The 17,592-nt window shown below is 43.1% G+C and overlaps 1 pseudogene; it reads left to right on the top strand.

Annotated features, from left to right (window-relative positions):
- The window catches only part of LOC146856381 (retinol dehydrogenase 16-like), a 51,513-nt pseudogene extending 34,181 nt beyond the window's left edge, over positions 1-17,332 (top strand).
- Positions 17,333-17,592: the final 260 nt, after the last annotated feature.

Below are 17,592 nucleotides of genomic sequence, written 5' to 3'. Positions count from 1 at the left end.
CATTTGCTCTTATTGCTCTGATTGCTTAGCGGCCGGCCCCGGGGGGTTGTAGGCCCATACTTGTTAATGATTGAAATGTCAATAAAGGTTTTTCAACAAAAAAAAAAAAAAATCAGAGCTGAACTTCAGAAGTCTTTGACTCATAAAGCCTCGGCAGAGTATCAGACATCCAGGGCTAAACGATACGAAACGGGGGAGCAGGCAGGTAGAGTATTGGCCCTGCAAATAAGACAGGGGAGAGCCAGGAATATTATTTCCTTGATCGAGGAAAATGGCAAGATATTTACACAGCCAAATGAGATTCTACAGGCTTTTAAAGATTTCTATCAGCGCCTGTATGACGAAGAAGCTCAGGACGATGAACAAGGCCTCGATGTGGATGATAACGGCCCCCGTCTTAACACCTCGGAGAAGGCTGAACTGGATAGGGATATTAGTGAGGGGGAAATCTTAGAAGCTTTGCACGAACTAGCCTCTGGTAAGGCCGCCGGCCCGGACGGGATCCCCCTGGAAGTATATAAAAGTCTTGAACCGGTAGTCATTCCATTATTAGTGGATTTGTTCAACGGAATAATGTTCACGGGAGTGGTTCCAGCCTCCTGGCGAGAAACTAACATCGTGGTTTTTCATAAGAAGGGGAAAACCTCGGAGAAACTCGGCTCTTATCGCCCGATTTCGCTCATAAATGCAGACACGAAGTTATACTCTAAGGTATGGGCTAAGAGGTTGGGCAGGATCATTGGCGGTCCTGTCTCCCCCTGGCAACATGGTTTTATTCCGGGCCGCGGTACAACTGACCATGTTAGAAGAGCTATAGCACTGTTTGACGCCCAGGGGGCAGGGGGAGGGGAGATCGCCATGATTCTGCTCGACGCAGAAAAGGCCTTCGACAGGGTTGTCTGGGACTTCCTTTGGGGTGTATTGGTGGGCAGAGGATTTGGTGAAAAGGTTTTCAGAGCTCTCAAAGCAATGTATGTAGATCCTGTTGCTAGGGTGGTGGTTATGGGTGAGAGCTCCGAGAAATTAGTTATTAAGAGGGGCACCCGTCAAGGCTGCCCATGCTCCCCAATCCTCTTTGCGCTTTATATAGACCCTCTTATTCAGAAAAACTTGGGGTCTTCTAGGATTAGCCCGGTGGTATGCAATGGCCATACTAGTAAAATCCTCGCCTATGCCGACGACCTGGCAATAATTACAGATAATCCCAAGCAGGCGCTTACGGCCTTGGTTGAAATAGCAGAGGAATTTGGTAAGAGGTCTGGTTACCTTCTTAACGAGACCAAAACTCAAATAATTTGCTCTCCGAATATAGTTAAAAGCGACTCGAGGTATGTGGAGTCAGCAACCTATTTAGGGATTAAGATCAACGCCTCAGTCGGGGAAATAATTGCTGAGAACTATCCCCCAATCATAAAATCCATTGAAAAAGAGCTAAAGAGGATAGACGTGCTACATCTTTCTTTGATTGGGCGGGTAAACGTTTTAAAAATGTCTATCTTCCCTAGAGTTCTCTATTTGTTTAGGGCCATACCCTTATTTTTGGATGAGAAGATTATTAAAAGGCTGGAGTCTATCTTTATTAAATTTGTCTGGCAGTATGGCAGGATTAGGCGATCAACAAATTATATGTCCCTCCCCAGGGAAAGGGGTGGTCTGGCCTTACCAAATCTAAGATTGTATCATTGGTCATGCCTTTTGACACAAATGTCCATCCTGTTCCAACAGGAGGTCAACCCTGATGGTGTTAATTTGTTAACCTCGGATCTACCTTCTATCTTTTAGCTGTTAATCGGGGAACAGGCCGTTGGGTTGTTGTGGCGAGAGGTGGACCGCAGGTATTATAAGAGGCCTCGTTTGAAGATCTTGGAAGGGGTATGGGAGGTTTGGAGGTCTATCTCGAAGCTATGTAAAATCCCTAAGGTAAATCGTTACCTTCAGCTCTGTAACTCTAGTTTACTTCCCTTTGTCGGGTCTCATAGGAATTTACAGACCTGGAGAAATTTTGGTATCAGGTTTCTAGGCGATATTTGGGGGAACCATGCTCCGCTTGGTTTTGATACTATCCAACATTTGTATGGTATTCCGACCAATCAGTGGTTCCTCTATGGTCAAGTTGCCCAGGCATTAAAGGCAGTGAGACCAAAACCCCTGTCAATGGAGGTTGGCTCAGTTATTGAACTGTTAATGGCAGGGCCTAAAAAGATTAAATTGGTATATAAGCAGCTTATCTTGGAAATACCAGATGATATGGAAAAAACGGAAGTAACTCTAGCCCGGAAATTAGATGACCCCGATGCTGACCTAGACCTGGCCATTTCCTTGAATAAAAAAGTTTTCAGATCCACCAACCTGAGGGCCCAGCATTACAAAACGGTATTTAATCTATATCATTCTCCAGCCAAATTATATGCCTGGGGGGTCAGGGGGGATGATAGATGTCCTAGATGTAATTCTGGGCAAGCAGATCTCCTGCATATGTTTTTCCATTGCAGCTCACTTGCTCCAGTACAGAGGGAAGTCTGTAAGTTTTGGGAGGGGCTGCTAGGTCATAAGATCGATCTATCCCCTACCCTGATGCTGCTGGGTTGTGAATAAGCAAAAACTATCTCAAGCTGAAGAAGCGTTGGTTTTTATGTCGGTTGCGGTATTGAGGATTTTAATCTCCTCAGGCTGGAAAGATACTACGGCCCCTTCTTTTCAAATGTGGCTTTCTAGGTTGTTGAGTATTCATAACATTGAGACCGGTTTGTATTAACAGAAGGGTAAAAAAATGCGTGATTTTGGCCAAAAATTTTGGGCGCCGGTCTCAATCTGGAGGGAGATGACCAGTAATCAGTCGATCTAGACTTAAAATTTTTTTTTAAATCTGCTTTTATAAATTTTCTTACTGTATCTCATGTATCACACTTTGCATTCTCCTGTTATGTATCTATGCTGATGTGTTTTCATTTTTTTATGAGGTGTACTAACTGCAAATAAATAAAATAAATAAAAAAGAGAATAGGTTTGACTAGTATTCAGCGTTTTATTTTTTCAATATTTGTTTTTTTTTTACAATGTTTTTGTAAAACTTTATTATTGTGGGACCTGCCAGGCCCTATCATTATACCAAATATTGCCAAAATGTATTTTGGTCTCTGTAGGAAAGTAGGATCTGCTTCTTATGTTTACCCCCACTTTGTGCTTGATTTTGCACTGTTTAGACTAGTCTGACTGGGATCCTGCTAATCTGCTTTCTCCTTTAAATTGTTATGCATGTACTTTGGTACACTTCAGATTGGATACTGGGGTACCCTTATAAGTCCCTAGTATATGGTACCCATGTACCCAGGGCATAGGTACCCCAGAGGCCTCCCATGGGCTGAAGCATGTATTATGCTACCCACGAGAGACCATGCAAAATGGAACTACAGGTCTGCTACTGCAACCTGTGTAAGCTGGTGCTTACACCACTTACTTTAGATATAGGTTCACTATATCTATAGGTCACTACACTTAAAACTTATAAGTCACCCCTATAGCAGGCCTAATCAATCCTGAAGGCAGGGTGCTGGGTTTTACGTGAGAGGGTGCCCCTGCTTGAGCAGAGCCCCCCTGCAGCCTTTGGAGACCATTCTTCTGGGTTGTCTGTGACTCAGTCGGACATATAGGTAGAGGTGCATTACAAACTCGCAGTAAATGTGATCTCGCAAACGGCTGCATAGAAACATATTGTGTTTGGTATCAAACACCTTGGAATCATACCTCCACACCGGTTACCGGTGTGGGAGGTATGATTCCACCCTTCTGAAGCGAGCTTCGTAGGGTCACTGGACTATCCGGTGTGAGCCTTCTCGACCCGGTCAGCCCAAAATGGATGCTGCCAACCAGAGACACATTTCTGCCCTCCTGCTGCTGAGCCAATCTCGAGCAGAGGAAGGCACCACAATAGGCATCCTGTCACAGGGAGGTGTGACCACCTCCCAGACAGAATTTAGTGTTTTGGGACTGGGTGGGTGCACTCAGAGTGCCTGAAAGCCTGCACCTGGGGACATTCCAGCTCAAACCAGTTCTGGGAGCCGTTGGCTCCTTCTCTGGAGAGAAACTGGACTAAGGACATGGGTGTAACCACCCCTCTGTCCTGTCCCTCCCCTAAGAGGGACCCCCGAATCTGTCCGACCCTCTCCAGTGGGTAAAAAAGGGCTTACCTGGCTGTAGGACTTTGGATTTTACATGGACAAGATTCTACAAGAAGAAACCACTGACTTTCGACCGTCGGGGCACTCTGGACTTCGACTGGGCCCGACTTCGTCTCCCTCTCCGTCCAAAGCTTTGTCTGTGCCCTTGCTCCATACAGGCTCCGTGTAGGACCTGTGGTGCACTAAGGACAACTGAAGAATCTCCCTTGGGGTGAAGGAGTCCCTCCCCTTCATTCGCAGGCACCTAAACACAACTGACCGGTCTGCTGCTCCTGAGCTCCTGCGGACTTCCAAGATTTCAGCAACACAGGAGGTGGGTTACGAAGGCCCCTGAGGTGGATCTGCCCTTTCAGCAAAGCTTGAGGCCAGTATCCCTCGTGGGGACTGCATAACCCGAACCCCTGTGCACCGCGTCCATTTGCAGTTGCATATGCTTGTTGGCGATTCCCGCGCTTGTGCATTGGACTCTGTGTAGTCCTGACCCTGAGCAGTATTTGCACCAAAAAACTCCAGCCTCCTTGCACCGAGTGCTCTGTGGGCTGGTACTTTGCAAACTTGCTCGAGGTCCGCTCGCAACTCCTGCTCATTCGGCCTATGGGTCCTCCTGAGGGTCATCTTGAATTCTGTTGGGCTTTCCTGGTTGCTACAGATGTGGCCTGACTCCCCATTGCTTGGTGAGTCCCCTGGACCTTGCTGGTCCACACCGCAATCTGCTTGACCTTCCTGCGTGGGTTGCTTTTGCTAAGGCATGTTGATGCTCCAGCCGGACACCGACTGCTCAGCACTCGACATCCTTTCTGAGACAGCTCCCACCTGGCTCCTGGTCGTCATCGAGGTCTCCTGGTCCTGGTGGCTGCAGGGTCAAGCATCCCTTCTTCCCACCTGAAGCACCCGACATCGGTGGGTATTCTTCTCCCAAGCACCTGGTCACTCTGAAGTGACCCAGACTCTGTCCTCTCGACTTTCAGGTTCCTTCCTTCCAGAATCCAGGCTTGGATTCCACTGGACCCTTTTCACCTTCACAACAGCAGTACTTCTTCGCAGCCCTCCATTAAGAAGGACGGCGCTTTCCGACACCACTCCAGACCTATGTACCCGGCTCCTCTGGGATAGGTAACTCGGGTACTATGGTATCCACGGGTGGGGTGGCTCCCCAACCTCTTAAGTTCCAAAGGGCTTCCTCGAAGTCCTTCTAGAAGGGTCCCTAAACTCTAAAATTGCAACCGTGACTTTCCCATAGAATTGTACGGAGCCTGCGGTCGTGTTAGCACACTGCACCCGTCCTCCATGGGGTCCCCATCTACTCACCTTGGGTGGTTCCTTGGGGTCCAAGCGATTCTACATGCTCTAGACCTTGTCTTGACCTGAGTAGTGGTTGTTATACCACTATTTTAGTATATGGTTTGGTCTCCCCCTGGAGCCCACTGTGTATTGTGCTACTTACAACTGTTCTATTGATCTCCTATTGCATGCTTTGTGTTCTATCCTCGTGTAGAGGATACTAGAGAGTGTTATATTAAAAAACACATATTTTTATATAACTACTGTGTGGTTCTCCTTTCATTTAGTCAATATAGGAGGTGATGTTCTGGTAAAACAAGCTGCTTTACATTACTTCAAGAGTAAGCCTGAAGGCTGCTCTCCACAGCTACCACTAGGATAGCTTTCTAAAGGTCATCTTTGACCTCATATAGCATAAGGGTCATTTGGACTGGTGCATGGTGCCCACTTTAATCAGTGGACAGCATATACCAGGTCAACTTCTCACAGTCTCAAAAAGCAAAACTTACCACAGTAGTCTCTGGCACTAAACAAAACTAACCAATAAAAATATCTCACAAGGAGTAGGGGTCTAAGGGATATGGTTTAAAGACTCGAACAGTTTGTAATCCCCAAGTCAACACATGTATACAAAAAGAAACTGTGAGTCAAAAGAGGTTGAGTGACCGTAACACAACCACTAAGTGAGTACTGATCAGGATATAATTGCTGTCTATGAAGTGCCAACTGTATCAATAGGTATGTGTATGTATATATGAAAAAGATTCCCATCACCCACAACAAGTGGCTCGCTTCATCATTTGGGAACCTGGGAACTTCACCAGAGAACCGTGTTCTACCAGATGGACGTAGATGTCGGTTCAATAATGTGTCCCAAATGCATCTATTGATGTATTGATTAGATCGAAGGAACCATCAAAAAACTGATAGGGGTTGATGTGTGCAGTGCTAATGATAAAGATATGTGCTAGTTAAAATTGGTTAACCAGGCACAAAAGTGTTTTTAATGGAGTGCTACCTGGATACCAAAATAAAACAAGACAGTGCTGTAACAGTTTGAAAGGATAACTGTGTTGGAAAAGACTGGTCAACATGTTTCAGCTCTCGGATACACTGTATCCTAGCTTTCGTCAGGACCAGAACGCTACTGCAAATATTAATTGTGTGACTAAGATACAAAGAAATTTTTGAACATACAACCTGGACCTTGTTTTTCGGTACAGGGGAATACCTACAAAAGAAACAGCATTAATCAAAAACAGACTAACAAAGTGGTTGAATGTGGAAGATCGGTCAACAACTGCAAATTATTCTAGAAATGGTTTTTGCAAAAGTACCATTGAGTGTACAGGGACAACCATATAGCAATCATCACAAATAGGAAAAAATATTAATTAGGTTGTCACTCACCCGAATTAATCTGGGTATGTGCCTCACCCCGCCTGGCAACTGCTCAGGTTAGGAGGCACCGCTCTGGGGAATAATATGAGTATAGAACATAACATTATAAGGCTGCACTTGTTGAAATGTTCAAACATCATATAGCGCTGGATTTAACAACTAAGCGGTTAAAAACACGGAAGTCCAGTTGTCAAAAAACATGCCAAACAGCATTATAAGTTTGTGATTTTAAACGTTCAATAAGAGAGTTACAAGGACAGAGGCCGGTGATTTATGCTGCTGTTTAACCTTGTTGTCACTATGTCAAAAGTTGAACACACGTATAGTAAGTATAGAAAATATATATAGCGTGTGCTCAAATCGCGTTCCCGTTAAGACGGTAAGAGTATACATATCTAGTCAAATCTTACGCTGAGGTAGCTGGGCTGTATTAAACGCAAATCGTGTAACAAAAAGAGAGACCAACTCTGACCCAGTCACATTCAAAGGGTCGTGAAATTAGAAGTTGGAAACAAAACAATATATTAAGTTTAGTCTTACCTCTCCGTCGGTACCTCTCGCAGTGTCTGAGCGAGAAGGGGAGGTGTACACTGAAGGTAGCGAATCCTATTTGAGGATTCAGAAACGTCATGTCCGTTAGGCGCATAATCCAATACAGGAGCAAACGCCGACTGAGGACGTAATCACGTTGTGGCATGACGTACAAGTATACCTGGGAAATGTAGTCTGGTTGAAGTTTACGCGTGTACTAAACCCAACTTTATTAGGATCAAAAAGATGTGGACAGGCCCCACACAACGTAACCAGATACATGGAAAGGGCTGGCAAATTGGCAGTCACGGTTTACTTTTACTGTGGAATATAATCTACAACAAATTCCGATTTAGAATATAAAATCGGATGAACAGCTAGGCAATTGCGTAATAGTACTCGAAACTCAGATCAGGAAGAAAGACATATTGGATTGTAATGTGATGAATGACTGTTTGACAGTTTATCGAAGACAACGCTAAGCTAATGTAGCCTATGTATGTATCTCAGAGCGAAGTCCACGGTATCTGGTCGTTCAGTCCCACACCATCACTATGCAATTTGTAAACCCACTTCTGCTCTTTTGTGAAAAGGAATTTATTGATGTCTGTGATGTGGGATGGAATGAGTGGTTGTTCTAAAATGAGCCATTTCAGATCTTCTGGCTTGTGGTTAAAAGCCAAGAAGTGAGTAGTTAGTCTTGTGGCTTGTTTCTTCCGCCTGATGGTGCTTTTGTGTTCACTGATACGGACCTTGATCTTCCGGGTCGTCATACCTATGTATCTGAGTGAACACGGACACGTAATCAGGTAAATTACCTTTTCTGAATTACAGTTGGTGTGTCGCCGTAAAATCCATGGTTTTTCCAACCCTAGGTCAACTGTCTTGGTTGGCTGGGTTTGAGGACAGGCAGAGCATGAGCCACATGGGTAGTGGCCTTGTACGGGTGGTAAATCCCATAATGTGGGAGTAGTTTCTTTTTCTTTCATCCTAGGTCTGGTATGCACGAGATTATCACGCAAGCTCGTTCCTCTTTTGAATGAAAAAAGTGGTAATGGAATACTCTCCTTTACTACATTCAAGATGCGCCAGTGTTTCCTTATTGATTTTTGGACACTATTGGACAGTGTACTAAAGGTGGTGACGCATGTCATTCTCGTTAAGGGTTCCTTAGCCAACTATGCTGTGTGCAGATATGCTTCTTGTGAAAGAGTAGAATGCTGTGACTCACAGTGAAGTCACCTGATAGATAGACAGAATTTTAATAAAAACAAAAGGTCTCGGTTAACACCAATTCTTACAGAAAGTTACAGAAGTGCACCCATAGTCTATGTCCTTGCATTAGTGCGATATATGGTTTTCATAAATTTATAAGAATTTACAAAAGTAGGTTGGGAGATAGATCTCCCAAAAAATATTTGTAAACTGCTTTTTTAGCACGAGAAAATATGCATGTGTAGATTTGCTCAAGCAATAATCTGCTGAGCATTTACAAGTTCAGTTTTCCTCCAGTTCCTTTTTTCCTAAACCCTGGAAGGATATTTACTCCTGCCACTGTCAGGAGTAAATTTCCAACCTTCCTCAGTATGGAAAAAGATTAGACAAGAGCTGGTGAAAACGCCTAAAACATGTAAGTTACTGGGTTTGCACAGACTCAAAGGGCATTCCAAGACTGAAACGTGCTTACCACTACTGCAAGCCCCAGTATGTAGAAATGCTGAGAGGTGGCAAAATTAGTGAATTGCTAGTAATCAAACCCTTCTATAGTATGAGCCCAGGCATAATCACAGAGGCTATCATCAGAGCTCTCATATAATGAGATTGCTGCCATAATTTGCCACCACTCTACGTGGCACCAAAAGAAAACGTTTTTTTTTTTTTACAGGACAAACAGATTTATAAAGTGACCTGTCTCATGGATAGGTAGATATTTTTATTACATGTCACACCCCTGCAACAGATCTTTTTGCAGAGCCAAAGACAGCAATATACTCAAATAGTAATTGCAGTAGTGGAAGCTGGTTCTGAGAGTGGGGGTGGCCTGTTACTTTATAGTGACATAGTGCTCTTTAAAGTGTTGAGTCTTTGGCTCTTTCCTAAATTGAAGCACAGCTTGAGATGTCCTGATGGATACAAGAATGTCCTTAAATGGAGAAAAGCTTGTGAATTTTTTTTCCTTTCTGCACTTCTTCGTTTTCAGTCTAATGGTGTTCTGACGTCTTGTGTCACCAGAGCCACCAGAGGTGGTGAGCTTGCAGGCCAGATATGCAGGATTGCCAGACATGATGACTTTGTAGACGATACAGCTGTTCTTTTCAGATGGTGCGGCTCACAAGGGACCCTACTGGAGTTCCATTAAGGATAGGTGATGTGGTCATTTTCCTAGGGACCTTGATGAGGCATGCGTCAGTGTATGGGATGCCTTTAGGGCAGGACAGTGCAGTACCTGTGAGGCAATGGATCATGGCATCATCACCAGCCAAATGCATGAGGGCTTGATCTAATTCTGAAGACACTTTCTGGGAGGAATAATTTCACTTTCTACATTAGTGAGAAGTGGTACAAGCGGTCTTGCTTTTCTTGGAGATGTGATCCTTAAGGGCAAAGTTGGTGTCCTGGGTGAATTAAAGTGGCTTATCATTAAGTGAACGTTGGGGTTCAAATCTATCCATGTTTATGTCAATGAGTCAGGTTTGGGCTAGTTGTTGTTTTTTGTTCTCGGCGACTCATACATTCTGTCTTGGTGGCAGGGAGCTTCAAGTAGGTGCAGGACATCTAGGACTAGATGATGTGCAGTCAGTGATTGGGGTTTCGGATGTCCAGAGTAGTTGACAAAAACTTTGATGATAGTGGAGGACTTTGTGTGGACTGTCCAGTGCCATTCTAGTCATGTAGGTATATCTTCGTATAGAGTTGCATTCCACCCCTCCCCCATTAGTGTTAGTAATTTCTCATCCAGATGTTGTAAATATTGGCAGATCTAACTAACCCACATGGCCCTAACCACAACTAAATATCTTGTTGTAAAAAGCGCTCCTATTTTCAGCTTGGCAACTTTTAAGGAGCGTACCCTTTATCTATTGCTTATTTTACAGCTTTCAGGTCCTCAAATATGATCCCCAATAATTCCTACCTGGATGAGGCTTTATTTCCACAAAATAACTTCGTAGACTTCAACTCACTCCAAATACTAATCTCATCTGATGAAGTAAGGCCGAGTATAAAGAATCTAAAAAACAACAGATCAGTCCCCCGGGCCTCAGATGGCTTCTTGGTGTCATCTTACAGGGCTTATATTGAACTTCTGGCCAATCCCTTAACTAAGGTCTATATTTAATTTCTGGCTTCTGGCTCAGCGACAGGATCCTTGATAGAGCCCGCTATCTTACTCCTGCTTAAGCCAGACAGGGACGATGGTAGTGTGCCTCTTATTGCTCATAGTCTTATGGCTTTGTTAATTCATGGCAATACTTGTGGCATCTCTTCACCGTTTGTAGCTTTACCTAATCTCTGTCAGCGATCCAGGCTTTATAAAACATTGACATACCAGTGAAAATGCAAGGTTTGCTTATAATCAGATTGGTTATAAAAAACAAAGCAAAAAAAACAAGAGCAACCAATACACCAGTAAGAACCTGGGTTAGTAAAACTTCAAGAAAACAGTGGTTCAACTGGAACTCAGTTGTTACCCTCACCATGAGATGTGTCCCTACATTTTGCTGTCCTGATGAGACCTCAAATACTAAAGAGATTGAAACAACACATAAACCTGATGCACCCAGTGAATGAATAAAATCCTAAAGCACTTTGATAATAGATTGTAGTTATGTTTATATGAACAGAAAGTCTCCTGCTCACTTCTTCACCTCTTCCTGTCGGAGTTTCTTCTTTAACCCCTTGAGTGCCCCGCCCTTTCCCCCTCCTGTGCCGGGCCTTTCATTAGCGGGCGGGGTCCATGACGAGATAGTCTCGTCATGGGCACAGCGCAACCGCGCTCCATGACGAGACTATCTCGTCATGGGTATAGAAGGGGTTAATGGGACACTACTCACCCCCTTCTTAGATTTTCTTGCATTGAAATGTAAAGACAACACATATTTCTGTACTACTGTTATCATACTATGCTCTGATATTTGGAATTTCTTGGCTGAAGAGGCATAATCCTTGTGTCAAATGGCCTACCAGAACAATAGCATCGTCATCGCAGTTTTGGAATGATCATTGCTATGCTTCAGAGGGTTACTGATCTCCAGTACAAGAACTGAAGAATGCATGTGTACTTCAAATTTAATAGTGAATAATTTACCTTCTAGTATCATGCATATGTAACAGTTTTTGCTTAACCCGAGGCTTGTTATTTTCCCCACCATACGAAGTGTGATTGCACTGTACTAATTGAACCATGTGCTGTTGTACCCTTAGGTGCATGTGTTCATTGTCTAAGGATTCATAAGGCCAGCAGGAATTGACCAAAGTCCCACCACCTAGCATTCCCACATTTCTCCAGATAAAAATGGTACCCCCACTTGTGTGAGTGGACCAATCAACCATAAAAAATGCCACAAAATAAAACACATCAAGCTTTTTTGTTGGGATTTCAATCTTTTTTCAGTTTATGTAGGTGTGATATTTTGGCCCAGGAATGGCCAGCACCAAGGAAAAATATCAACCCTAGACTGCTCCAAAAACTAGATACCCGGGGGAGTCAAGGATGGTGTGGCCTACATGGATCCTACCACTTTTTCTTACAGATTGGGCGAACAAGCATCAGTAGCCCCTTCTATATTACCAAAGTGCCCCAGCATACAAGGATCAGGTACAAACTCATGATGCGCCCTCGGGGCACCTTTTGTAATGTGGGTTACGGTATATAGAGCACTTTCTGCCTCCATGGGGCACATTGGGAGAAACCATCCTCATTAAAACCAAATGCCCCCAGTGAGACAGATAGAAGGTTTGAAGTCCAGAGGTGGCGGATGCATCCCAGTGCCAGAATGGACTGGCTCTATCCCACTTTTAAAATTGAATACAAATCCAATCCATGGCGTTGAGCATGCTCCCCCTCCCGCCCCAGGTGGACTGGAGGTAAACACTTCAATCTGCTCCACCCCAAAAATGACAAAGCCTGTTTGGGGTTTCGTAGGGATGCAGCATGTAGCCTCATGAGAAAATGTGCCAATCCCCACCCATTATTTTAAAATACAATTAAACCCCAGGTGTCTAGTGTGATTTCTGGTGTCGTGGGAAGAGCAGATTGGAGAAAGAAAGACTTAATGAGACACCAGGGGTAGGGGATTCAGCCAATGTCTGAGCAGACCAGCAGCCACCCCAATCGTTCTTTAAAAGTAGGATACCTCTGGTGCTAAGTTGGATTTCTGTTCCCCTGGTGTGGGCAGAATGGGGTTTAATGCTAAAATTGCCTCACTGGGGGGCAGAAAGACTGCAGACATACCTAGTTGGTGGGGAGGGGGCCATACTTTGGGGGCTGTCCTCCCCTTCAAGCCTTTCCAGTGGCTATTGGGTGGAACTATGCTTCTAGACCACCCTTGTGACGATTCCGAGCAATGAGCCACTACAGAGAGATATTCTCTTTCTAGAGGTGCCTCTCCCATTGGTATCGGTGCTCAGGGGTTAACTATGACCCGAACACTGATCACACTGAAGGCTCCAGCTGCTTTCAATTTTAGAGACGTTAGTGCTGATAGAGCATGATTTTGCTCTTTCAATTGTAGGGGTGCATTATAATCATGGGTAGTTCGCATCTACATATAATCCTTTGTTGTGTTAACACGTGGTCATTAGATTGTGTACCGTAATAACATGCAAAGTGAAGTGTTAAGCATTCTTTTATATAAAATGAAAAATGTACATTGTAGTTGTATGTGCTTAGATGAAATCTTAAGCTGTGTAAAACTGTATTCTTGACTAATCAACTTTTTCAATATTAATGCTCATGTAATGTGTTGATATTAATAGTTAATTAATGCATCTGCTTCAGAGCTTGTGTACTGTTCTTATGTGGGCCAAATTCCGTAGGCCAAACATGTATTTCTCTCTGATCACTCTCACGTTAAAGGTTGCTATTAGAATTCATGTGCATGTGGAATTTGTCTTTCACACGCTTCTGTTGCAGGTGGAGAAATTCATCCTTGTGAGTTAGAATAACTCTTTTGTTCAAGGAGCTAGGCTTAGGAAGGATAAGATACATTTAAACAGCGGTGCTGATAATGTGGGATGGTGTTCTTTCTCACCAGAGAAAGCCTGGAAAGCTAGGTCATCGAGCGAGAGCCTGGGAGCACCGTTGCTGCATGGAAAGTTACCTAGGAAGAGGTGTCCAGCTGGATGGGGTGAACTTGTGATATGTTGAGGGGAGTGACCTATGACTTTTGTGTTAGGGTTAGGGACAGAGTCCGGGGACTTCTGCAGTACCTTGAGAGAGGAAAGCATCTTAGAGTGAGCTCCGTAGCTGTATGCTACTTGACCCATTCAACGTGAGTGTGCTTCTTAGGAAGACTTCACATGCTGACACCTTTCTGGGAACTTGCCTGGGGAAATGTTAAGTAGGGTTGGCTTGCTAGCAGTAGTGTAGGGACAGACTAATGCTTTTTGTCTACGAACCTCCAATGAAGGGGGCTCTTGATGTAGGCGCAATAGTTACCTTGTGCTGATTCTTGAATTGGTCATTTTGGGCATGTAGCACTGTCTAAATTTCACTCGTAGGTTTGGTTTTGTATTAGTGCCCATGTATCTTTAGACTCTCATCTTGAAGTAGTTGTATGTACGGACAACTAAAAAACTGATTGGGCTGCAAAGGAAACTCTTCCCATGCAGCCCAAAGTGCTCCCATGGAAGCTCTTCCTGTGCAGCCCATAGAGAGGGTATAACAATGGAATACGTCTGGTGAGAGAGATTTACTCCCTTTAGTGGAGGCCGTTATGTTAACATCCTCCAAAGCGAAGAAGTAGTGCAGTGGACATAAATACCATATCATCCACACTAAGGACTTAAAGTTTCCCTGTACTTGGAAAATTCATCCTGTTTTTCACACTTCACAATTGACACCCTATGTCTCTGATTCCTATCATTGTTTACCTACTGATTCACCTTCTGTTATACGACCAATTCAGCTTAAAAGTAAGGTGCACTAAATATATGATTCTCAAATGTTGTGAGGTCTTCTTCAGATTTTACATCCAGTGAATGTTTGTGGGAAAATATTTCTGCAGTTCATGCACTCATGTTGATTAGTTGTTTCTTTGAGTGTCACCCTGATGCGCCCAGAGCTTCTGGAAGATGGGTATACTGTTACATCGGCAGACAGAGCACACTAAAAAGTGTCCTTGCTACTACAAAAGCAGCAGCGTGACCATCTAGTTCTGTGTAAGCAAAGGGAAGGCTATCTGCTTTGTCTAGGACCACGTCAGCATTGGCATGCTTGCTACATGGCAACTCTAACGGGATTCTTTGGCAGCAGGATGCTCTGCCTGTGGCCCAGGATTTCAGGCGTTCAATCTCTCTTCTCGAGCCTGCCATACAAGGACAAAACCTTATTTTTGTGATGATGGGTGTGTTTAAGATTATATTCAATCCTAACCAAGATGGTCGTCTTCCCAGGCTGTGCTACTAGAGCTTCCATGTCTAAGATGGTGTTCTGTAATTTGTGCTGTGAAGTAATTTCCCAATCTACTCATATATAAGGAAGCTTAGATCTGAGTAGGAGGTGCTAAAATGCTTCAGATTCTACTACTTTTCCTGGAATTCATCTCCCACCTTAGATTTCTGTCCCTTATTTTTGCGCCTTTTTTTGTAGATGCTTTTTGTTGTTGGATTCTTCAGCCTGGCAGATTATGCTAGACCATTTCTCTACTTGGTCTCAATATAGTTTTGATGCCTTGCTTTCCAACTGTTGTAAAGCTCTTCATCTTCACTCATGAAGAGTCCTATTTCAAAGGAGGCATTTTCTTCTAACTGGGTTTCCCTTAAGGAGACACCAGGCACCTTTCACATGTATGTTAAGTGTAGGGTAGCACAATGAGTACTGGGAGGAGTTACTCTGTCTTTGTGGAATCATAAAGGAAACAAGAGCGATCTTCACTGCATGAAGTGCTTGACAAATACAGCTATATAAACACAAATTTCAAATAGAAAAGCAGACATGGATTTGAAGTTATAAGTAAGCCGGTTACACATTGATTTAATTCAAAAGATAGGTTTAGATGCAAGTATAAAAAAACAAAAGTTAAAAAGATGTTTAATGTTGCAAGGCTAGGAGAACAACACCTATTTAAACCTAGAGGTAAAGAAGTTAGACAGAACTTTGATATTTGATGATAGCTACCTAGCCTACAATTTAAGATTAATAAACAGACAGATACGTCTAATTTTAGAATTAGAATATAGAAAGGTATGCCTTGATTTGAGTTTGGAAGACAGGAAGCTAGACAAATTAAATGCTGAAGCAGCAAAACGGATATTTAGATGTAATACTGGAAGAAATAAAGATAGAGATCGAACCCTTGAATACAGAACGGTAGAACCTGATTTTAAACTGCAAGACATGAGCCTACGGAGACCGGTGTTAGAAGACCGAAAAGTAGCCGGATATGTTAGCTTGGATGATAGAAAGCAAGATAACTACAAACTTAATAGTGAGATACAAAAAAGATTATCGGGCATCATAAATCTGAAGCAATGCTCAACGAAGATGTATGATTACAAAACAAAAATCTAAACAAACACTTATTCAAGATCTGAAGGCAGGAAGCAGAACAAAAATGTAAGTTTGTAAGACAGATTTGATATGTGGAAATCCAAAGAAAAGTATTCAAGATATAGAACAGTTGCTCATCCCCTAAAGACTGTATCAGAAAACACTTTGGACCAAATACATACCTAGGACAAAAATGTGTGGAAGAAATGCTGTGGCTCCTCTATAAATGTAAAGGGGAGAGCAGTTGGCCTAACGGCTAGGGCGCTTGACCTCGGACCTGGGGAACTGGGTTCGAGTCTCAGTAAGGACGCTACACATCCTGTGATTCTGGGCAAATCACTTAATCTCCCCGTGCCTAACAAAAAATAAACGTGTGTCCTCATGTAACGTAACTGGTGCTATGTAAAGCGCTCTGATACCTGATTGGATTCGGGGCAAGTTCACGCTATATAAAACTCTAAAAAATAGAGTCAGAGGAATGGATTTAAGTGTAAAGAAATTAGAAAAAAGTATAGCATGGACAATGTTTAGTTCATCTTCTTAAATTCTAATATGAGGCAGGCCTAATACTGTAGCTGTTTATAATGATTTCTTTTTCAGATTGCCCACCAAAATTATTTTGCATTTTACGCCATATTAAAAAGCCCTTCTTGATCTATAATGACGCTCATTGAATTCTACTTTTCTGTTTTAAGCGCATAAACCAAAACTGTATCTCTTCAGTTGTATTCATAGTTATTATCATTAAAATTGCCCTGAAGGGAGGGTTCAGGTAGAACTGGTGTCAGATGTGCTGTGGTATCACAGTAGCTCTCCTAATTAAAGTAACACTAACTTTTTCACCAGTTTCTTTCTTTGCCTCGCTTCCACAATTTCACCCACTTATCTTCTCACACTCATTATATCTCTCACTTTTTCTCTTTCTTTCTGTCTGTCTCTTTCATTTTTTATCTCTCTACTCTCTGCAGGGCTCTGGGGTCTTGTGAACAATGCTGGAGTCGGAATTCCATCTGCCCCCAATGAGTGGCTGACCAATGAAGATTTTCTCAGTGTGCTTAATGTAAACCTTCGAAGGGTGATCGATGTCACTCTAAATCTACTTCCCCTAGTCAGGAAGGCCAAGGGGCGACTCGTCAATATGTCAAGTGTGGCAGGAAGGATTTCTTGCACTGGAGGCAGTAACAGCATTTCAAAGTACGGAGTGGAAGCATTTTCTGACAGCCTGAGGTGAGAAAACAGTAGCAATGAGAAACAGCAAAGTGCAAACTCTCCAACATCATTTAGTTCACAATAGGTCAGATAGTAACATCATGACAAACTATCCACGCTCATCTGGATCCATCTTCTCCAAAATTACTTTCTAATTTTTTTCTAGCCTTTTACAAAATCCCCAGCCTATTCTTACTCTCCACATTTATGAATCTTATTTCCTTTTTCCCATGTATTTCCTACGGTTTGTGTACAATATATGACAAATGTGCACTCTTAATA

Source organism: Triturus cristatus, chromosome 4_1 (genome assembly GCF_964204655.1).
Source record: "Triturus cristatus chromosome 4_1, aTriCri1.1, whole genome shotgun sequence".
Lineage (NCBI taxonomy): Eukaryota > Metazoa > Chordata > Amphibia > Caudata > Salamandridae > Triturus > Triturus cristatus.
The sequence above is the reverse complement of the archived record's forward strand: the minus strand, read 5'-3'. Positions and strand labels throughout refer to the sequence as shown.